The sequence below is a fragment of the Parambassis ranga genome, unplaced genomic scaffold, assembly GCF_900634625.1.
Source record: "Parambassis ranga unplaced genomic scaffold, fParRan2.1 scaffold_21_arrow_ctg1, whole genome shotgun sequence".
NCBI classification, from domain to species: Eukaryota; Metazoa; Chordata; class Actinopteri; family Ambassidae; genus Parambassis; species Parambassis ranga.
The window spans coordinates 5,315,650-5,339,608 of record NW_021144767.1 but is presented as its reverse complement, the minus strand read 5'-3'; the positions used below and the strand labels follow the sequence as shown (position 1 = coordinate 5,339,608).

General features: G+C 46.0%; 5 non-coding genes across 5 annotated transcripts; 1 reads left to right on the top strand and 4 right to left on the bottom strand.

Annotated features, from left to right (window-relative positions):
• Positions 1-498: 498 nt before the first annotated feature.
• trnam-cau (transfer RNA methionine (anticodon CAU)) lies at positions 499-571 on the bottom strand. Its single transcript has one exon. It is a non-coding gene; the product is annotated as a tRNA-Met (tRNA).
• A 638-nt stretch (positions 572-1,209) lies between these two features.
• On the bottom strand, positions 1,210-1,300 carry trnay-gua (transfer RNA tyrosine (anticodon GUA)). Its single transcript is given in 2 exon segments — positions 1,210-1,245; positions 1,264-1,300. It is a non-coding gene; the product is annotated as a tRNA-Tyr (tRNA).
• A 3,716-nt stretch (positions 1,301-5,016) lies between these two features.
• Positions 5,017-5,090, bottom strand: trnat-ugu (transfer RNA threonine (anticodon UGU)). The gene has a single exon. It is a non-coding gene; the product is annotated as a tRNA-Thr (tRNA).
• A 14,860-nt stretch (positions 5,091-19,950) lies between these two features.
• Positions 19,951-20,023, top strand: trnaa-agc (transfer RNA alanine (anticodon AGC)). The gene has a single exon. It is a non-coding gene; the product is annotated as a tRNA-Ala (tRNA).
• A 1,289-nt stretch (positions 20,024-21,312) lies between these two features.
• On the bottom strand, positions 21,313-21,384 carry trnat-cgu (transfer RNA threonine (anticodon CGU)). The gene has a single exon. It is a non-coding gene; the product is annotated as a tRNA-Thr (tRNA).
• Between the last annotated feature and the right edge of the window lie 2,575 nt (positions 21,385-23,959).

The window sequence follows — 23,959 nt, the reverse complement described above, 5'->3', positions numbered from 1 at the left end:
AAATTAATAATTTTTGTTGGTGCAGTAGTCAGCGCGCATATGAGAGATATTCTCACTAACATACTGCAATGTAGATGTCTTTGTTAAAAAAAGGACCATATTTCACTTGTTTCTGAGCAACCACAGCCGCAGTAGGCAGCGCGTCAGTCTCATAGGTTAAAAAGAGTAGTAGCCAGCACGTATACGAGACATATTGGCACTAACATGGGCACTGTATATGAAAAAAAGGCCTTAAACTTCCTGGTATTGTGTTCACAATGGTGGCATTGATCCCCAGCCTCTGTCACACAGTCTGTTCAGTGTGGGGCCCCTTAAGGTCTATGTTCCACACATGCACAATGGGTAGGCAACCACCGGATTGTATAGTAAGCACTGACAGACACCTGCTTTTATGGTCATTTCCTCTGTAAATTAGCTTGTTGATGCTACTATGTAATATTATGTACCTGTAAATGGTGAGTGTGTGTACTCTTTATTCAATGCTGTCTCTAAACGTTGTGCCCCGTGTGAGGGTTGAACTCACGACCTTCAGATTATGAGACTGACGCGCTGCCTACTGCGCCAACGAGGCCCAAAAAAAGGGACATATGGTCTTTTTTTTTTTTTTTAAACAAAGATCTACAGCAGGGGTCTCAAACTCAACTTACCCGGGGGGCGATGGGGGTCGAGGCTGGGCCGCATCAAGTATTCCACAAAAAAGCATTCAGATATTCCAAAATACAACTGGTCCGATCTTCTCAATCTTCCAGGTCAGAATAGGGATGCAAATTATCGAGGAATTCATTAATCGTAAACTGATATGCAGCGATTTCCCCTCAGTTTCACTAAGATTAAAAGCTAAACATTGTTTACTAAATAAAAACTGCATGTCATATTCCTTAATGAGTGATTTGCTGTACCATTGGGGTCAAACAGGCTGGTTTGTTTGTAGGTGATTTTGTTTACAGATGCAGAGCTAGCAAATTTTAAAAAGGCTCTATCGACTTGCTAAAGGTAAGATTTGACCAGTCAAGGATTCTAATGACTACATAACACATCCTTTATTACATAAACGTGTTGTAAACACATGTATTGAACAAATGCACTTCAGATAAAAAATCAAATCAGATAAAAATCATTGTGACATATATGTCACATCGGCCCTTTAGCCAAAAAATCGGTGAAAAATGATGTGACATTATGATGAAACTCTCGAGGGTTAAAAGTCACTCCTTCGAGCTGGATTTGAACCAGCGACCTAAGGATTTCAGTTTTATTGTCTCACTACAGTCCTCCGCTCTACCAACTGAGCTATCGAAGGGTGGGCTGAGAAAGAAATGCCCGAGCACAGCCGAGCGTTCATAGTTGACTCAAACACAGGTCATCTGTGCTTGATTTGAAAGTCAGGAATGTGGATTGGATTTGTGTGTTCATAAAGACCTGAAAAAATCAGACAAGATTTTCATTATCCTGGAATGCAGCTTAAGACTTTGTGGCAGTATGACCACTTTACATCTTGACCATACTAGAATAGAATAGAATAGAATAGAATATATACTTTGATACTCTCACAACGCTCCTCAAGGTAAAACGTCTCTAAGATGTCAAACTTGTGCAAAATATTGTCCATAACCAGATCAAAAGTGTTTTTTTTCTTTGTCAGAACCTGAATGTTTATTATTATTTCTGTTTATTAGAACTTTAATGTTGGTTTAGGTCCTTTGGTTGTTCCAGGGTTTAGATCTTTCCATCAACACATTAGTCAGGGCTCTTGAGAGCAGGTATGGACTGGCCATCTGGCATACCGGGCAATGCCCAGTGGACCACATTTTTGGGTTGGGGATGGCATAATGTAATCAAAAGTTAGGGCTGAAACAAACCGGTATTTTGGTACTCAGATACTCGCCGATTATTTTTGCGATTATTCAAGTACTCGGATCACGCGTAAATGTCATCGTTTTCCCAATAGAAACAGCTGCAGCGTCAATGCTTCAGTCTAGGGCTGGGCGATAAAAATGATAACGATAATTATCGCGATATAACTTTTTTCAATAACAATATGACAAAAGTTCGATAATGCTCAATAAATGTGTACACGTTGTGTGACGCTGCACATGCGCATTGCATGCTGGGCTCTCGAGTGCTACATGTGGAGCTGCACCGTCACTGTGAGGAGCTGTGACTTGGAGGAGTGGTGAGAGAAAAATTAACAGCACAGACAACGTGGAAGACACAAAACGTCTGTAGTGTGGAGATATTTTGGCTGTTTTGTTTGTTTAAATTATACCTAAAGCACTTAGACCTTGCACATGCAGCCACGCTACTTTTTTATGTTTTATAACATTATGTGTTTTATTATTATGTGTTTTATAATATTCGAAGTCGACAAAAGCATGTTTTACAAAGTCGCTTACGGTTCAACTTTTGTTTTCTCCGAAAAGAGGACACTTAAGGCTTTCTATTAGTATACTCCGCCATGTCTCTGTCTTGTTTACAGGCTGTGTCTATGGGAAAGTCAGTGTCCAATCGGACGATGGAACAAGATCACAAGGTGCTCAAACTCCAATTGTAGAGCTTTCCGCTCTCACATGGTATATCAAAGATGGTTGATTCGACAGGAGACGTATCACCCCTGACTAGCTGGGTCGTCTACACGGTTGAAAAGCAGCTCTGAATGCAATAATAGATGCGTACCCGACCGTTATCTCAGCTGGAATGTCATCAAAGTCAATAGAGCGAATCCCACATTTTTTGCTTATAGTGTAATAAATTTGTATGGGTTATGGTTCTACTTTTTAGTACAAAGATATAGCATGTAATATTGATTTTATGGAGATTTTATTAAGAGATATACACCTTAGTTTTTTGAAGAATTGGTCATGTCATGTTTTGACAAATAAAGAGAAGCTTAACACCACAATTAACCATCTGGTTTCTACAAACTGTTCTCCTCTAAATGTGAAATAAATATAGATTTTACTTATCGTGTTAATTATCGATATCGACTGATATGGAAATAAATTATCATGATACATTTTTTGCCATATCGCTCAGCCCTACTTCACACCGCAACCTCCTCCATACCCGGCGCCAAAACCGTGTGTCTATGTGTCCGACCTGCAAACTGCTCACTCGCGTTTCGAACCCAGGACCTCTTGAACCCAAAACACTGATCATCCCACTGCACCACAAGAGAATCATTCTCAATGATGTCACTAACGAGTCGTCGAATGCTAAATTAGTTATCAATGCATTTTGCATTGGAATATTACTCGAGTAATCGTTGCAGCCCTAAAAAAAGTACATCATAGATATTTTCTATCAACCACAATGGTATTTGAGATGTTAGTATTAGTATTAGTATTAAATAACAATGTTGGTGATATAGCAGTATACAAAAGGGGTACTGGGAAACTCACTCTAAGCTTGAACTTGAAAACTTGAGAGCTCTGCTTTGTGTCCATTTGTTCCTCCAGTTCTCCCTCAACAACATGACTGTAAGGAGAAAGAGATCCTGTCTGACCAGCAGCTCTGTAACCAGGAAAAAAAATCCAGTCTGGACCATTTTGCACCGTTTGTCATCCAATACAAAGAAGAGCTCAACCATCAGGACCCACTGCTGACACCTGAGATAAAGTTACACAGAACAGGTAAGTGAAACTGCAAACAAGCAGTGAATCCAGTGACTCATGCAGGATCCTATTCAGTTCTGTGCAACGTTTATATTAAGCTTAATGATCAAAACTGTTAAACATGTTTTCTTGTTCTAACCCTTTAGATCTCACTCAACAACACAATTTTAAGGAGAAAGAGCGGATTCTAGCTGACCAGCAGCTCTGTAACCAGAACAGGAACAGCAGCCTGGATTGGGAGGAACCAGAACTCCCACAGGTTAGAAAGGAACCGCATGTTCTCTCCAGCAGTCATGAGGAAGAGCAGCATGAACCGAGAGAGGAGACTGAGCCCTCTATATTGACTGTTGCTAATGAAAGGAACTATATTGAACTAGAACTAAGCTGTGACAGGATTGTCTCTCACAACTCTCCTCCAGGAAAAAAATCTGTAAAATGTAAACCTGGTAGAAAAGGTGAGAAGCCATTTTCTTGCAGCACATGTGGCAAATGATTTTGTCGAAATCATGACTTAGCTATTCACATGAGAACCCACACAGGTGAGAAACCACATTGTTGCAAAACATGTGGGAAATGTTTTACTCAAAATGGTAGTTTAACTGCCCACATGAGAACCCACACAAGTGAGAAACCACATTCTTGCAAAACATGTGGGAAATGTTTTACTCAAAATGGTAGTTTAACTGTCCACATGAGAACCCACACAGGTGAGAAACCACATTCTTGCAAAACATGTGGGAAATGCTTTACTCAAAATGGTAGTTTAACTGCCCACATGAGAACCCACATAGGTGAGAAACCATTTTCTTGCAAAACATGTGACAAATGTTTCAGTCAAAAAAGTAACTTAACTTTCCATATGAGAACTCACAGATGAGAAGCCATTTTCTTGCAAATTATGGTGGAAATGTTTTAGACAAAATAGTGTTTTAACTGTCCACAAGAGAACCCACACAAATAAGTCAAGTGTTTGCCAAACAGGTGTGACCAACTGAACTATTTGTTTAATGTTCTTTGGTAGGTTTTATTTCTGTGTACTATTGAATGTGAACTGACAGCTGACACTGAGATCTGTCATGTTGATTTGTGTGTATGTCGAAAAAACATTTTTTTATGCAACCAGTTCAATGAATTGGTTTCCTGAATGAATTGTTAAATAATTTATATAAAACTATGTTTTTTTTTTATTTTAGATACTTTAGTAATCCCAGAGGGAAATTCTTTAAGGCTGCTGCCAAGCAGTGTCATACAATGACTAGCAAGGTGCGCCACAGGCTAGGGTGAAGTGTTTTGCCCAAAGACACACAACATTGACTTTAGGGAGGAGTTGGGATTGAACCACCAACCTTCCGGTTATTGGACAACCCTGCTATACCACTGTGGCACTGCTGCCCCGAAAACACAAAGGCACTGCTGGGATTTGAACCCAGGGTCTCCTGTTTACAGGACAGGCGCTTTGACCAACTAAGCCACAGCGCCTTCAGGTATATCAGCTGTATCTCAGAATGTGATGGAGGTAAAGCATGCTGGGACATGTTCAATCAATTGTACTGCATTTCTGCAGTATCATTTCCTTAACATAGCATGTAACACTTGATAGCCCTGATTGTCTGTAGACAGTTGTCAATTAATAAATTCAAATTAATTCTATAATACCTGACTTATTTTTCTACGAAGGTTTGAATTTTGAGACTGTTTAAACAAGAGAGAAAAGTGTGACAATGTGCTGCTATGTGGTGGCAGGGCAGCAAGTAGGTGGGCCCTGGTAAGAAAAAGAGGGGCTGCCCAGCTGTAGCAGTGGTGTAAAACAGCTGACCCTGGCGAGACAGGGGGCTAACCCGGCACAAGTAGGCACACACACACGGCCAGGTGCCATGGATGGACAGTGGCAGAAGATTAAAAGATGAGTAGCAGTCAAGGAGGGGCTTGATGGCTTTAGAAGGAAGGGATTATGCCTTGTTTTTGCAACCGGTTGCTGACTCAGGTCTTCTCGTATCATTTTTGATCTGCAATAAAGACTCTGACTCTGAGTTTGCCTGTCTACAGTTGTCTTTGTGACTGTTGGTTTTGTAGATGTGAGCTTTATTGACCTCAGTTCTCATATTTCAAAAGAATGTACAGAACAACAACAATTTGTTATATCTTTCATCATTATTTCAGGTGAGGGAAATGAGGAAATAGTTCTTAGAAACGACACAATTTATTAGCCTCTGTCTAGCAACTTGGCAGAGCTCAACTCATCCTCATACAGGGGCATACTCAACATTACATGCTTACGTACAACGTAACTATGGTTACCCGTAGGGACCAAAATACATAACAATTTGGACTACTGGTAAATGATGGCTTTAGAGGACCTGCACAGCTCAGCTGAAATCATTCAGACCTCAGTGCTACATATGATGGTATCATTTGATGGACTGTGTAGTCCTGTTTGGATGTCAGATTTTATAAGGTCCATAGCTTCTGTTTTACAATGTGTTATTTTTGGCCCACAAGCTAAACAGAACCAGAAGTGCAAAAATTGACTGATGAAAATGATATTGAGCATTTCCTTACCTCTTTTCACATCTGACAACATCATTTCACAGACACTTTGTGATGAAATGACGTCAGCACAGTGTGTGTAGTGCGTACTTGTAACATCAGCTAGACCCATGTAGAAGGCAGATGTGGACTTTTGTTCAATAAGTGTCTTTGACTGCTGAGATTTTCAAACAGGTCTCTGAATAATAGGAGGAGGATCCTGCTGTGAGCTCCACTGGAGACACTGCTGCTGCTTCTTACTTCTTGGACCACCCGTTATTAATACATTGTGTTGAACAGGTGTACATAATAAAGTGTCTGCTGGGTGTAATGTTGTTATTACTCCCATCAGTGTTTTACAAAATCTTCTCATATGTCCTGTTTATTTCTGTTACCAAAAAAGAGTCCAAACAAAACAACTGTCAGGGTTTGTGTGAGGAGAGGACACAGTTGCAGAGAGCAGAGCAGTTTCAAAGAAAAGCAGTCTTTTATTTAAATGCCAGGAGGGCAAACAAAACAAACTAAAAATCACACTTTGCGTGGTCGAAGGTAAAGTACAAAATAACAAACTAAAAATCACACTATTTGTGGCAAAACTAGGTGAGGCAAAAACAACATACTTAGCACAGAAAGAACAGGATCAAAAACAAGGCTAGGCTAGGTCCAAAGTTTAACAAAAAGCAAAAACAAGGTCTAAAGGCATTGCATGGCATAACCTGGTCACATGGCGGTAGCAGGGCATGGCAGAGACAAGGACAAGACTAAACACAATCCCCTTTGGTGACGACAAGACAAACTGGCAGAGAGTGCAGGGAAGACAAAGACTAAATACACAGGGACCAGGGAAGACAACGAGACACAGGTGACACACATGAGGGCAGGGCAGGTAATCAACCAGGAGGGAAAACACAGGAAGCAAAACTCAAGACAATACACAGGGAGGACAGGACTACCAAAGTAAAACAGGAAACACAAAACAAGACTAGACAACTAGAAACACAAAACAAGACTAGACAACTAGAAACACAAAACAAGACTAGACAACTAGAAACACAAAACAAGACTAGACAACTAGAACAAGACTAAACAAAGACCCAGATCTACAGGAAAAATAACTATAACTAAACACAGATTAAACTAAAAACCCAAAACAAGTAATCAAAACCATAAACAAACACCAGATCGTGACAGAACCCCCCCTTCAAGGAACGGCTCCCAGACGTTCCTAAAAACACAAAACAAGGGTTCAAACTAAAATACAGGGAGCTAGAGTTCAAGGTCTCAGAAATCAATCAAAATAACTCAAAGTCCCAGAGTTCATGAAGGCCCCGGCCATGGGCCAACAGGGGCAACGGAGACAAAGGTCCCGTAAAACGAGAGTCTGGGGTGCTTGGGGGGCAGAGTCAGAAATGGAGGGGACAGGGACCCTCCAGGGTCCGGGCGAAAGCCCAGCATGGACAGGGGTGAGGACCCTCCGGGGTCCGGGCGGAAGCACAGCATGGACATGGCTGAGGACCCTCCGGGGTCCGGGCGGAAGCACAGCATGGACATGGCTGAGGACCCTCCGGGGTCCGGGCGGAAGCACAGCATGGACATGGCTGAGGACCCTCCGGGGTCCGGGCGGAAGCACAGCATGGACATGGCTGAGGACCCTCCGGGGTCCGGGCGGAAGACCACCAGCGATGGAGACGCGGGCCCTCCGGGGTCCGGGCGGAAGACCACCAGCGATGGAGACGCGGGCCCTCCGGGGTCCGGGCAGAACACCAGCGAGGACGAGGCAGCGGACCCTCCGGGGTCCGGGCAGAACACCAGCGAAGACGAGGCCGCGGACCCTCCGGGGTCCGGGCAGAACACCAGCGCCGAAGACGAAGCAGAAGACCCTCCAGGGTCCAGACAGGAAGCCAGAGCCGAAGACGAAGCAGAAGACCCTCCAGGGTCCAGACAGGAAGCCAGAGACGAAACCAGAGCGGGGGACCCTCCAGGGTCCCGACAGGAAGCCAGAGACGAAACCAGAGCGGGGGACCCTCCAGGGTCCCGACAGGAAGCCAGAGACGAAACCAGAGCGGGGGACCCTCCAGGGTCCCGACAGGTAGCCAGAGACGAGGACGAAGCGGGGGACCCTCCAGGGTCCCGACAGGAAACCAGAGACGAGGACGAAGCAGGGGACCCTCCAGGGTCCCGACAGGAAACCAGAGCAGGGGACCCTCCAGGGTCCCGACAGGAAACCAGAGCAGGGGACCCTCCAGGGTCCCGACAGGAAACCAGAGCAGGGGACCCTCCAGGGTCCCGACAGGAAACCAGAGCAGGGGACCCTCCAGGGTCCCGACAGGAAACCAGAGCAGGGGGCCCTCCAGGGTCCCGACAGGAAACCAGAGCAGGGGGCCCTCCAGGGTCCCGACAGGAAACCAGAGCAGGGGACCCTCCAGGGTCCCGACAGGAAACCAGGGCAGGGGACCCTCCAGGGTCCCGACAGGAAGCCAGAGACGAAACCAGAACGGGGGACCCTCCATGGTCCCGACAGGAAACCAGAGCAGGGGACCCTCCAGGGTCCCGACAGGAAACCAGAGCAGGGGACCCTCCAGGGTCCCGACAGGAAACCAGAGCAGGGGACCCTCCAGGGTCCCGACAGGAAACCAGAGTTGGGGGTTCCCCAGTGACTGGACCAGTCGCTGGGGCTGAGAGTCCTTCTGGGTCAGGGCGTGGACCCAGATCTGATGACCCTCCAGGGTCAAGGCTGGAAGCCAGAGTTGGGGGTTCCCCAGTGACTGGACCAGTCGCTGGGGCTGAGAGTCCTTCTGGGTCAGGGCGTGGACCCAGATCTGATGACCCTCCAGGGTCAAGGCTGGATGCACCCCCAGCATCCAGACAGGTGACCTCCAGTGTCTCTGCCACCCCTGTCTTGGCAGGTAGTCCTCTGCGGGGGGCACTGGAGGTCTCTGGGGTAGGTGGCATCGTCTGGAGCCCGCCCTCTGGCCGAGACGGGAGCAGCGACGCCGTCTGGAGCCCGCCCTCTGGCCGAGGCGGGGGGAGCGACGTCGTCTGGAGCCCGCCCTCTGGCCGAGGCGGGGGGAGCGATGACGTCGTCTGGAGCCCGCCCTCTGGCCGAGACGGGAAGAGCGACGCCGTCTGGAGCCCGCCCTCTGGCCGAGACGGGAAGAGCGACGCCGTCTGGAGCCCGCCCTCTGGCCGAGGCGGGGGGAGCGATGGCGTCGTCTGGAGCCCGCCCCTGGGTGGCCCCGGAAGGGATGGCGTCATCTGGAGCCCGCCCCTTGGCGGCCCCGGAAGGGATGGCGTCATCTGGAGCCCGCCCCTTGGCGGCCCCGGAAGGGATGGCGTCATCTGGAGCCCGCCCCTTGGCGGCCCCGGAAGGGATGGCGTCGTCTGGAGCCCGCCCCTTGGCGGCCCCGGAAGGGATGGCGTCGTCTGGAGCCCGTCCCTGGGCGGCCCCGGAAGGGATGACGACGTCTGGAGCCCGCCCCTGGGCGGCCCCGGAAGGGATGACGACGTCTGGAGCCCGCCACTGGGCGGCACCGGAGAGGATGGCGTCGTCTGGAGCCCGCCACTGGGCGGCCCCGGAAGGGATGGCGTCATCTGGAGCCCGCCCTCTGGCGGCCCCGGAAGGGATGGCGTCATCTGGAGCCCGCCCTCTGGCGGCCCCGGAAGGGATGGCGTCATCTGGAGCCCGCCCTCTGGCGGCCCCGGAAGGGATGGCGTCATCTGGAGCCCGCCCCTGGGCGGCCCCGGAAGGGATGACGACATCTGGAGCCCGCCCTCTGGCGGCACCGGAAGGGATGACGACATCTGGAGCCCGCCCTCTGGCGGCACCGGAAGGGATGACGACATCTGGAGCCCGCCCCTGGGCGGCACCGAAAGCGATGACGACATCTGGAGCCCGCCCCTGGGCGGCACCGGAAGGGATGGCGTCATCTGGAGCCCGCCCTCTGGCGGCACCGGAAGGGATGACGTCATCTGGAGCCCGCCCTCTGGCGGCACCGGAAGGGATGACGTCATCTGGAGCCCGCCCTCAGGAGTAGGGGCTGGGTCGAGGACTGAACGGGGAAACCAGGGGGGCAGCATGGGGGCCACAGGAGCACGGAACTCCCCCATGTCCTCGAACGCCCTGGCATAATGGAGGTGGAGCCACGGGTTAGCGCTCAGAGCTAAGTCCATCTGGGCTCTGAGTTGCTCCTTTAGGTTCCACAACGCCCCCAGCTGCTGGAGAAGCAAAATCCTGCGGTCCACCAACCGCCTCACCTCCCTCCTGTCCGCGGGAGGTGAAGGCAGGAGATCCACCAGGTCGAGCTCAGCCTGAAGCTTCCTCCTCAGCTGGTTGGCCTGGCTCCAGAGTATCACCAGCTCGTACGGGGCGAACTCTGGGCCGCGGCTAAAGGCAGCCGATTTAACTGCTTCTGTGCCTGCTGTGTCCATAGTGGCCAGTTTGTACTGTCAGGGTTTGTGTGAGGAGAGGACACAGTTGCAGAGAGCAGAGCAGTTTCAAAGAAAAGCAGTCTTTTATTTAAATGCCAGGAGGGCAAACAAAACAAACTAAAAATCACACTTTGCGTGGTCGAAGGTAAAGTACAAAATAACAAACTAAAAATCACACTATTTGTGGCAAAACTAGGTGAGGCAAAAACAACATACTTAGCACAGAAAGAACAGGATCAAAAACAAGGCTAGGCTAGGTCCAAAGTTTAACAAAAAGCAAAAACAAGGTCTAAAGGCATTGCATGGCATAACCTGGTCACATGGCGGTAGCAGGGCATGGCAGAGACAAGGACAAGACTAAACACAATCCCCTTTGGTGACGACAAGACAAACTGGCAGAGAGTGCAGGGAAGACAAAGACTAAATACACAGGGACCAGGGAAGACAACGAGACACAGGTGACACACATGAGGGCAGGGCAGGTAATCAACCAGGAGGGAAAACACAGGAAGCAAAACTCAAGACAATACACAGGGAGGACAGGACTACCAAAGTAAAACAGGAAACACAAAACAAGACTAGACAACTAGAAACACAAAACAAGACTAGACAACTAGAAACACAAAACAAGACTAGACAACTAGAAACACAAAACAAGACTAGACAACTAGAACAAGACTAAACAAAGACCCAGATCTACAGGAAAAATAACTATAACTAAACACAGATTAAACTAAAAACCCAAAACAAGTAATCAAAACCATAAACAAACACCAGATCGTGACAACAACAGTGTGTTTGGGAGGTCTCACAGCTTGTTCTCCTCCTCTGAGCACAACTTTTTTTCTGGGGTCATATTTAAATACTGTTGTGTAATTGGTCAGAATTTTGAAAAGTGTGTAGTGATTGGAGAAAAGTGGAAAAGCCTCTCCACTGAGAATCCACACAGGTCAAACAGTACTGTCTGCCAGACCTGTGGTTCAGTCTATTATCATGCTAGGCGCACGTACACGCCCACCTCTGATTATCAGCTTGTTACACATTAAGGAAACTGGTGTTTGGGCAAAAAAGCAAAACCATGGAATCATGAATAGTATCAACAAATCTTCCTCCTCCTCCTGAAATGACTGCAAACCTGATGCTCAGCTTCTTTGTCTCCAGGAGTCCTAATTCAAAGGGACTGTTTTCATTTGTTGATGTTTACATGTAGAATGTGTGATTTATGATGCTGCTGCTCAGATGTTTTCATGATGTTTTACCACAATTAAAGAACACGGTGATGTAGTGACTTGTTATATTTAATGTAAGTACTAAATGGTATTAAATACTAAAGTGTGGAATGAGAAGAGACTCATGTGTCTGCATGTCAGTAACACAAAAGAACAGCTTAGCAGAACGGTTGTCATGTGATTGAGGTTTGACTGAGAGCTTGTTCATATGAATCAATGAATTGCTAAGAATGTGAATCAAATAAGAATGAATTTTGGAAAACAGTATTTTCTTTAAATACACAGCAAAAATAAACAAATAGCATGCAGACATGAAAGAAATGACACACTGCTGTAACAATGGCTGCTTCCTCTCACACAGCCACCCTGTGCTTCTGTGTTGGTCGTCAGCCATTACAGGGACGTTTGATTTCTTCCCCAGGATCCTCCACTAACAGCTGCTCAGCATCAATCCGAGTAAGAAGAAACACAGTGTTTAGTTGTATGTGTGACACATCACGTGTGAAATGATTTGTCCTGTCAATAGTTATCTTCTTCTCTGACAGCCGTCGTTGGAGGGCCTCGTTCAGTTCTCTCAGTTATTCTTCGTTCTCGTGTAACTGCTGTGTAAGAAGAGCCATTTCCTTTTCCATGGCCTCGAGTTTAAGAGCACGTCGTGTTAATATGTCCACAACTTTACATTCAATCTCTACAAGATTGCCTGCGGAGGTCCTCCCTGGATACAGCAGGGTCACAACAGCTGTCCTATAACACACACATGCACGTTAGTGTGATGACAAAAACAATCATTTTACTGAAGTGTGAGGTTGAAATAACTCACCATGAGACATTGGATGAGCTGCATAACCTCCAGGCTCTCAGGAGACTCTAATTCTTCTAGTGAGAAGTCCATTATCTATGAGGACACACCAGGAAGATCCTGAAGCCGAGTGTGTAACAATTTACATCGTAACAGCTCAGAGTGAAAACAACATGAAACTGTAGTGCACATGATTGTGATCAAACAGTGGAATAAAACTCAGTGTTCAGTAAATTAGAAAGCACAGAGGCAACAGTCACAGGTCCACAGGGACCAGGGTCAGGATGAGGTCTACATCTGGGTTTGGATTTCACATGATAACACTGTGCCCAGTTACACATTGAAACTTGAAATAATAACACAAAACAGTGAGGGGCACTTCCTGCACTTTTGGACATTAAACAGTGAACAGTGCAGCTTTCTGAATAAAGTACACTGTCTGATGATGGAGCTGTCCTCTGTGTCCTTACTGCAGGTGGACTCTGTAGCTTTCAGACAAACTTTCTACTGCCTCTATAATCTAACCAACATTGCATGGAAACACTAGCAAACCTCTGGTAGCTGTGTCATGTTATTTTAGACCCTGTTCACACAGAATCGCTGGAATCTGGCTAAGCTCTGAACGCAAATGCAGCTAGCGACTCCCGCTAGCACCGTCAAACTTCCAGGTTCACAGGGAGGGTATCCAGGCCGCGTACAAAAACACTAGAAAGGAATAAACTAGTTACACTAACCAGGGACTCACATTTCTAACTTTACATGCAGTTCTAGAGGAAAAGACCAGAAGAATGCAGAGCTGCTGAAACTTACTGTAGTCCTGCTGCAGTGGATCCACACATCCTGCTGGAGAGTTGTCTGTAGCAGTCAGACACACACTGACTCGTACTGTTAGATTCACTGAGAGGAAGTTTAAATTTCACTTTGAAGCTCCGCCCTCTGTTTGTATCAACCCCCTCCCACCAACATGGAGGCCATGCTGGCACCATGTTGGTACAGAAAATGTCACATTGTTTACATGAATAATAGTTGTGTATCGTTGTATATTTAGTCAGGTCATGTCAGGACTGTGTCCTGTGTAACTGCACTGATGTTGAGTTCAAACAGTGATTTGTGGGCATTTTGTAAGAATCACCAACCAGAAGTGAAACAATCAGTGTAAGTGTGAGGATTTAGCTGCAGCTGAGTCACAGGGTGGACCCGAAGCAGCTCAGTGTGTCATTGGTCACTGCTGAAGATGACATGAACTTCATGTCTGAAGTCACACAGTCAGCTGGTTTGTTGTGCTGCTGTTGTGTTGTGTAAAATAAAATAAAAAAAATAAAGTCAGATGAGTGCTTACCCAGGCTGGGCAGACATGTTGGATTTTGTTCAACAACTGACAACATAAATTATGAACACAAAGAAAAATGAGTGTGTTATCTAAAACAGAAAAACACAGACGTTCAGAGAGTTCCTCAGTTTGTCTGTTTATTGCCGTCTTTGTGTGAACGTGGTTTGAGTCTAACAGGCAGGATCCAGGAGGAAAGTCAGCTTTGTGAGTGAACAAGTGATTGTGTGTTCCTGCTTGATGCACTAAGCAGGCTAAATGCTACAGAAGTGGTAACTGTGTGTGATACATGTGTTGGGTTGTTGTGTTCATCATAGTGACAGCATCATTTGTCTTGTACACACTGTTGTTAACAGTTGTGTGTTTTTGATGCTTGTTGAACAAATGTGTAACATACAACATGTTTCTAGTGAAAACAGTTGTTGTGTGCTTGTGTTAGTAGAGCAGACATGATATATACATGATACATGTTATTGTTGACATGGTCAGCCTTCACTTCAGATGCAGGACCTGCCTCGAGCCTGGTCAGTATCCAATGAGACATTTGACACAGATGGACATGATAAGAAGCTGCAGCTGTTTCACATTTGTCTCCTTTGTCCAGCTGATTAGCCGTTCACACTGGAACGTTAGCAGCAGCAGCTGATGTGCATTTGAATGGTGTCTGCACAGACACACTCTGCATGGACACGATGCTGCTCATCATGTCAAAGATGTCTTTGTCTGTAGGACTGAGGACAGAAGGACACAATAGTTTCTGATGGAAATGTTTCTTCAGGACAGTCGGTCAAAGTGCAGTACATAACACAACAGTACCACACAGAGGTCAGACTGCAGCTGCAGCAATGTGTTGTGTAGCTGACCTGTCTTAAATGTAGTTTAACAGAAGGCTGTGTAAATGCTCTTCTGCCATGATTCCAATCAAAGACTGTGACTGTCCTGTTAGTGTGGCCCCAGCCTCATTCACCCTCTGATGGAGACTCATGAAACAGCTGTTTACTGCCTGTTCACCTGCAGTCAGTCATCAGATGGATCCATGCATGTACTTTAGCAGCTAGGAGTGCCCGGCGTGGGCAGGAGCGGGCGGCAGGGAGCGATGCTAGAGCCATTAGAGAAGTTAAAGCGACATGATGGAGAGGGAGAGGGGCGCTCGTTGCTCCCTGCTGCACGGGGAGGCTGCGTCCTGGCCTCGGGCCTTTTTACCGGCAGCTGGATAAAAGCAACTCTCCAGAAATGCGAACATTTGTAAACCATGAATTAGTTTGTGCCGTGTGAGCAGACTGTCTGTTATAAACTGTGATGTTTTATTGGAGCAGCAGAGCAGTCATTACGGTTTTACGTCTCGTTGCCATGCACTGCAAACCTGTGTAAACATTAAATTACAGACCCTTTGAGATCGGCACTAAATGACTCCCACCTGGTCTACCTGACATTTTACTGATGTCTGCTGCTCCTAAACCAGACCTGCCACATATGATCAGATCTCACCTGCACAGCAGAGTCAATAACTTGCCTGTTGCTCTGTTATCACAACCACACAGTTTCTGAAAGTTTTAAATTTATGCTGTAAATTCAGATAACATTTTCTGATCTGCTCCACCTCAGCAGCACCACCCAGCACTGATGAATGCATCAAGCGGACCTTCTGTTGCTCCAGTAGTGGAAGATGGAGCTGGCAGCCATGTACATGATCCTGGCAAAACAATCCAGAATGAACTGATAGAGTCCATCAGTTCTAAAATAATAGAACACATGATGACAGAGATCAAAATATGCAAATATGTCTCCATCATTTTAGACTGCACCCCTGATCTTGTTGTGGATCGTCATGTTTATTCTGTTCCCTCATCATTTGTTATGATTTTTCTGTTATTAGTCCTCCTCCTCCTCTGATCCCTCTTTCCTCCCTGTTGTCCTCAGTGTTGCTGTGTCCCCCTTGTCTTATTCTGTAGTCCTGTCTTCCCTGTATGTCTCCCTGCCAGTTTTTACCTCCTCCCAGTTCCCTCCTCCTGACTACCAGCTCCTCCCTAATTGTGTTCATCTGTGTCGTCTCTCCTCTATTTAAGCCCTGTGCTTCCCCTTTGTCTTTGTCAGTTCTTCCCATGTGAATCCCTGCTCATCTCCCCTTGTGGTTACCTGCCTTCCACCTTCTCGTCGTCCTCCTTTTTCCTCCATGTTTCTTCATCCTTTCTTCATCATCATGTTTATTGGTACATTTGTCTTTTGCATTTTTGACTGGCACTGTTTTTCAGTAGCCCTCCTTTTGTTCTCCCGCTCCTCTGGTCATTGTTGTAGTTTAGCTTTAAATAAAGCTCCCTTTTGTTGAACTTTATTTTTTGTCTGCGCCTGGGTCCTGTTGAAAACCTACACCTCACATAACAGATCTGAGTCATAAGGAGCAGCTCTCGGTCCGGACAGTGTCACAAGAAGACGTTCCTCAGGTAAAGGAGCATTTCTTGTTCTTTCTTGTGGCAGAGCAGTCAACAGGAGAACACTTGTCATCTCTAGGCCTATATTGCATATGTTCAGTATGTATTTCTTTAATTCTAAGTATTTTGAATGTGAACTTGCTTTATTAAAATGAAAGAATGTCTAAGACAAAGCTATTAAGTTTCTTATGAGTATACAGTATAGTAATACATTGAGGTGGGTTCAATAAATAAAGACGGAGACCAGACTGCAGCTGACTGGGTACTTTATTTAGAGACCAGAGCAAAACAAAACCCACAGGAACAGACCAACATTTCCTTTTAATGACCACAAGGGGGAGTATGCTCTTCTAACCTATTCTCAATACACTACACTCCTTCCCTTAAAACTTTAACCCCTAGTAACCATAAAACCAGAAAAACTCAAAATACTGAAATGTCCATACCTACTATTAAACTACGACTACTATTACCTACTATAAACAAAGTTTACCTTGTATTAATTTAAAAGAAAATCCTCTCTGAAAATAATTGTTTTTAGCTGCTCACAACCACAATGTCCAACCACAAACACCAATAATACAGTTTCTTGTTCCTTAAAGGTTCAGGCTTTTAGGTGCAACCCGCAACCGCTCAGGATATCGGCGGCCAGGTGTTTGTGTGGTGGCTGGGCCAGCCACTGGCTCTGCTGGTTCCACTGTCGTATTTCCATACTGAGCTGGGGATTCTGAACAGGGCTTAGAGCTGAGTCTTACAGGAGAGGTGGTAGACTGAGAGACTGAGCCGGTACTGGATCAGAAATCTGACTATTTTTGCAAAAGGCAAGACTTTTGCAATCAATTGCCTTTCAAGTACATTTAAATCGCACAGTTCGGGGGGCTACGTCTAAATGATTTGCCACTGTGACAGACGGCATATTTCCTCGGTAGAGGTGCTGGTCAAGTGTGGCAGATCCACTCCAACATTCTATGTTGTGGAGTGCTACAAGAGGCCAAACACTCACCGCCACATACATGAACATATGTTCCAGTCAAGCAAGCCTCTACCACACAATTTGGGGGCAGCAGTGGCTCAGTGGTAGAGCAGGGTTGTCCAATAACCTGAAGGTCGGTGGTTTGACCCCAGCTTCTACCTGTGTGTCCTTACCCGCATTGCCTCCAGTGCACTCACTGGTGTATGGATGCGTATGAATCGGCAGTGGTCGGAGAGGCCATAGGCGCACCTTGCCAGCCACATCTCTGTCAGTCTCCCCCAGGGGAGACCACTGGTAGCTCACCACTGCCACTGTATGAATGTGGTGTGAATGAATAATGCACCTCAATGTAAGCGCTTTGAGTGCCCAACAGCAGAAAAAGTGCGCAGTGGTGCCAAAAAGCTATGTGTAAATGAATAATAATAATGCATTGGTCTTATATTGCTTTTCTGCTCTGTCTTTTTATTAGTTACATTTTTTGTAGTCCTTCATGAGTGCTGCTCTGTGGTTTTTTGACATGTATAGTCATTTGTGATGTCTGCTCACAGATGTCAGTGTGGTCGTTCAGGAGTTTGTTCCGGTGATGCTGTACTTGAAGCTTTTTTGGGTAGAGTCGACGCTTTCAAAAGAAACAGGCACAAACTCAGACCCAGCATGAGGACCACGGCCTTCAAACAGCTTGTCTAAGTGTTTGATCAAGTCAGTTAAGTGAGCGAAAGTAAGCATTACCGCCATTCCTCCTGGTTGGGGCAAGCCTGCTGCACTTCTGGAGTGTGGATCGAACACTCCATAACGTCCCGATCTGTCTCGAAATACCGCGACGAACTGGGGGGACACGACGAGCAAAGCATGGCTGACATCTACCGACAGACACTGAAGACCCGAGGCAAGAGGCAAATACCAAGCTTCCCTTCGAGTGCTGTGGGGGTCTCCCTCCAGGTTTCCTACACTGATCTCAGCCATGTGGACGTTGTACTGATTTGTGTCCGTCTGAACCTGCTGGGGCAACTCCTCTACGGTGAGGTGATCGCTCCGAAACTTACCTTATGTCAGAAGGTTTGTTTTGACTTCAACATAGACAGAGTCACTGCGCTGTTGAAGCACAAACCTTCACTGTGGTAGGCCAGGAACAACAGAGCATTACAGGCACAATGATGATTTTGGGAAAATGGACTGTACCTGTAATCGCCCTGGCTGTGAGTCACTCTCACAGAACAAATCTGTTTACCAGGACCTGTCACAGTCTGTGGTGGTGTGTGTAATTCCTCATGCAGCTTTTGGAAAAAATGTGAGGAGGAACTCTCATTACTACTACTGTAGGCAAGTTAACAGCTTGATTCAAAACACAACATTAAACCTAAGTTGAGAGGACCACTAACAGAACAATGTATAAATGAATGAATAATATGTATGAAAAAAAGTTCACATCTTTCTCGTTGTTTTAGGTCTGTTTTCCAGTGCACTTATTCTTTGTGATACATGTATACTGTATTATGACTCAATATAAAGGAAATTTAAAAGATGTATTAAACTGAGGAGAATTTCATGACTGTAATTGAGTGGAAGATGCAAAATACATACACCTGCAGTTGGAGAATGGGAGCAGGAGGGTGCAGCATCCATTCTCTGCAACTGTGTTGGTGGTGGAGGTGTCAGGGCCGTCTGAGAGCAGAGCATTTTAGGCATACTTTACAACTACTGAAAGGCCACCTGATAAGCAAAACTTTTGACATAAAAAACAGCATATAATCAAAGCAAATGTTGCCATATGACATGTCTGCAACATTAAAATATAATATTCATTTATATTCATTTAAATGAAGTCAAAATCCATTACTAATCCTGTACTCCTGTTAACCTCTCATTGTGATTAACAACTACATATAGCAATTAGCAGAAAAAGTGTCAATATTTCCATTCCAAAGGGCAGCTAATTAGCACCCACTATTTTAACAGAGACAAAATGGCTGACATGGAACGACAAGAGAAAATGGAGGGCACCACAGTGTGATTGACAGAAGTCCAGGATCATAGGAACTCTACAGTAAAATACTTCAATGAACTGCCACTGTTGTCATGATGATAAAACACAGCAGCACCAGGCTCCAACAGATGCTTCTATCACACTACAAAGACAATCGCACCATAATCACATCTTTCACACAGTGCAGCCAAACAGACCAACAAGTACAGCTCCCACTGTGCTAACATGTTAACACACACAGGGCTCTAGACTAACTTGTTGCACTGGTGCGCCTAACTTTTTTCTTAAGTGCACCAGCACCTAAGAAATTAAAAGAATTTCTTAGGTGCTGATGTATTTCTTTTCTTTTATTAAAAGAAATACATCAGTCTGTGCGGAATGCAAACATTCATTCCACACAGACTGATGTATTTCTTTTAATTCTGATGATTATCAGAGAGGTTGAGGCTGGCTGTTCACAGAGCTCTGTCCAAGCACATTAACAGAGAGGGAAGGGGAGTACAAGCAAGAGGGAGTACAAAGTGTTGAACAGGGACTCAAACCCTGGACCCTCAGATTAAAAGTCTGATGCTTCCAATTCGTCACTAGTACACTTCATGTAGTGCAGTGAGTCCTGATTGACTTGCGATTGACCCTTTATACAAGGGGGATTAGCTCAAATGGTAGAGCGCTCGCTTAGCATGCGAGAGGTAGCGGGATCGATGCCCGCATCCTCCAGCCTGCATTTTAGGAGGGATGGGTGAGGATGGATGGATAATGTAGTGGACTCCCACCCAGCAGATCAAGTCCCAGAGGTTACAGCATCATTTATTAGCTGAGTTTCCCTCAGGGAAGCTGCTGTTTACAAGCTGTTTACAGAGAGAAGCAAGAAAACAACAGTCAGCATCATCTTCCATAACATGACAATAACATGTGAGACAGAGAGTTTATGATCAGTGCTCCCCCTGCTGGTTAGGATATATGATGACATTTTAAATGTACCAGTCAAAAGTCACTCAGTGGTTTGTCTTTGTTTTTATGACTTTCTACATTGTAGATTCATCCTGAAGACATCAGAGCTATGAAGGAACACATGTGGAATGATGCAGTGAACACAAAGTGTTAAACCAAGCAGAATATGTTTGATGTTTGACATTCTTCCAAGCAGCCAGCTTTTGCTTTGAAGACAGCTTTGCACACTCTTTGCATTCTCTCAATCTGAACTGAACCACCAATGCTGTGCAATGCTGACATCTAGTGGTGGAATCCCAGGCTGCAGCCTCCTCATTCCAAAATCAATCCCTCCTCCACATAAAGTCAAAAGTTCTAAATGTGAGTCATTAAATGAGAGGTTCCAGCAGAAACGTCCAAACATCTGAAGAGAAGCTGAGAAGCCTGAGATACAGGGGCTGCAAGCTGAGCTTCAACTGTTCCTGTTTAGACAATAAGAACAGATCATCAATGTCTTTTAATGTGTACAGTGGGTGCAGGAAGTATTCAGACCCCCTTAAATGTTTCACTTTGTTATATTGCAGCCATTTGCTAAAATCATTGAAGTTCATTTTTCCTCATTAATGTCCACACAGCTCCCCATACTGACAGAAACACACAGAGCTGTTGACATGTTTGCAGATGTATTAAAAAGACAAAGTGAAATATGACATGGTCCTAAGTATCAGAGCCTTTGCTGTGACTCTCATATATTGAACTCAGGTGCGTCCATTTCTTCTGATCGTCCTTCAGATGGTTCTACACCTTCATCTGAGTCCAGCTGTCTTTGATGATACTGATTGGACTTGATGAGGACAGACACACACCTGTCTGTATAAGACCTTACAGCTCACAGTGCAGGTCACATACTGGGTGATGACGTCCTCCTGCAGGTGTTACTGTGGAACAACTGCTCTGGATTGGGATGAGTCTGAATAGAACTTTGTTAGCTTTGTAAAGCTGTGTGGTAGTTAGAGAGGAACTGAAAAGAGTCAACAACAAGGAGTTGGTCTCCAATGGAATACAGTTAAACATCAGGGCTCGTCCAGGATTGGAACCCGGGACCTCTCGCACACGAAGCGAGAATCATACCCCTAGACCAACGAGCCATATGTGAGCCGACAGTGAAGAGAGGAGAGCTTTAAATGTACTGCTACAACCTGATTGGCTGCATGAGCAGCGAGGCAGCGCCTGATTGGTGGAGGAGCTGACTAGAGAGCGTGTCAGTGCATCAGTCATGTGACTTATCAGCTCTGCTCTTTCTGCCTTTTCCTCTGAATCTTTTCATCTCATCAGTGTTCCGCCCTCATACGTCCTGCATCAACATGAAGCTGCTGTTTATTCATGCATTTCTAACACACAGCTGACAGGTCCGTCACTACCTGCAGTAAGGTATTGGATCTGGACTGGAAGCTGAGTGAGGAGAGAAGCATTCTGAAGGCTTCCAGTGACTGACGTGTGGATGTTGAATCTGTCTGAGTCCAGTGTTCAGCTCAGTCCAGCTGCTGCACACAGTGAGGAGCTGTGACTGCATCCAGCTCAGTCCTGCTATGAACTGTGAGTCTGAACTTTGGGGTCGACCCTGCAGGATCCTGCAAAGGCCCAACAGCCTGTTGTACTGATGCACAGGAAGCCTTTCCACAGTTGAAGCAGGCAGTGTGTGTGTCTGAAGCAGTGTATTGTGTGTGTGTGTCTGTGTGTTAGTGTGTGTCAGTGTCTATATTGTGGCCCTGTGTTGGCCTCTCAGGGAGTGTTGTGTTGTTGCTGCTGTCTCTGCCCTGTGTGTGCAGGAGGTTGCTGGGTGGAGCTGATCCTGAGCTTATGCAGCTCTCCTGTGCTGACGAGCTGGAGACGGTTTAAGAGTTCCCAGTCTGTTTGCTTCACTCTCTCTCTCCCCGTCTGGCCTACTAGGAGGGCTGCTCTCTCTCCAGCCTGCTGCAGGCATGGCGGTGTATTTTGTTTGCACATTTCCTTGTTAGTCAATTGTTGGTGTACAACTACTGTTCTTTCTTCAATAAAATGGTCAAACGGTTAAAGTTGTGTTTGTCCTACCCAATGTGTCACACTTTCTGAGCCGGTGTGACAATATATGTGTGTGCATGTCTGTGAGAGTGTGTGTATGATTGTGTGTGTTGGTGTGTGTGTTGCGTCTATGTGTGTGTGTGTGTGTGTGTGTGTGTGTGTGTGTGTGTGTGTGTGTGTGTGTGTGTGTGTGTGTGGTCAGCCTTCATCCTTCCTGTCAGCAGAGCAAAGCTGTATCAGTGTCTCATCCAGGTCTCAGCTCCTCAGGCTTTCTTCAGAAGAGCTGTCACTGTTGGAGTATCTGTTGCACAAGTGCTGCACATATCTGATCTAAGTTCTTTCTGAATCCTCACATCTAAAGTTACAGAGAACTTTTACAAACTCCCTTCTTGTTGGCTGCTACAAGCCTCCAAACATCAGAGGCCTGCACACCATGAGCTTCCTGCACTTCCTGCTGTTGATGACAGCTCTCTCTCAGATTGGGAGATTAGACTGATGTGACTGTGACATCATGACGTCACTATTCAGAGCCTGCTGTTTAACATGCTGCTCACAGAGAGACAGAGACAGCAGCAGCACTCTGTGAGCCAGGTCCACTCTACTTGGAGGAAGTAAAACGTCTGAGATACCATAGTTTGAAAGAAATGTCTCTAGACAAGAGGCAGATTTTGATAACCAGGCCTAACCGATGACCGATCCATCCCTGGGTCCAGACACAGATTCAAATCTCCCCCCATAATGAGCAGGTGTGAATTTAAACACGGGATCAATTTAATGATGCGGGAGAAAAACTGTGGGTCATCAAAATGTGGAGCATATATATATATTAGCTAAAATAACGTTGAGATTAAAGAGTTTGCCAGTCACAATAACATAACGGTGGCCCACTGCTGGCGACCTCAAGACTTTCTACTGCAGGTTTGAGAGGGACCACTTCACACCCCTAACCTGTACCACAATGACCCCACTCGGCAGCACCCCTATCAGGGACCACCATCCCATCACAACCACCAACACAATGAACCCTGCAGCATCTCCATCATAATGACCACCAGAACGACTCCACTCAGCAGCAGCAACCCCAACAGCCCCACAGCCATCAGTGCCTCCTCAGTGGTTTCTATGGTAACCAAACAGAATCCCATTTAAAAGGTTACAATTCCACCACTGTTGACCAATGAATATACAAAACCATAATTCATTCACTGAAGTGAGAACAGGAAGGCCTTTCTGTGATCTGAATTTTATCTGAATCATGGTGAAATGATGATCCTGGAAACTAAACAAACAGCCAAAATAAAGTGTCCAGAGAAAGTCCAACATAATAATCCAAAATACAGGCTGCTATGTCAAAAACATTCTCACATGATATGTTCAGCAAAACACTGCAAAAAGATCAGCAAGAACAAAGAACAGAGGGCCAAAAGGAACAAACTCAGCAGAGGCTGCAGGAGGACTTCTCTGGCCTCCAGAGCTCAGCTCTGGTCCTCTGGTTCCAGCCTTGGTCCTCCACTCACTGTGATCCTTTGTTGTACCAGGTGTAGTTTTGGTGGCTACACATGTGTTCACAAACTGTTCTGTTGTAGCAGCTGAGCTTTACTCCAATCCACTGTCACCACAAACACTTTCCCCTCTCTGTTCTTCTTCTTCCTCTGCCTCTTC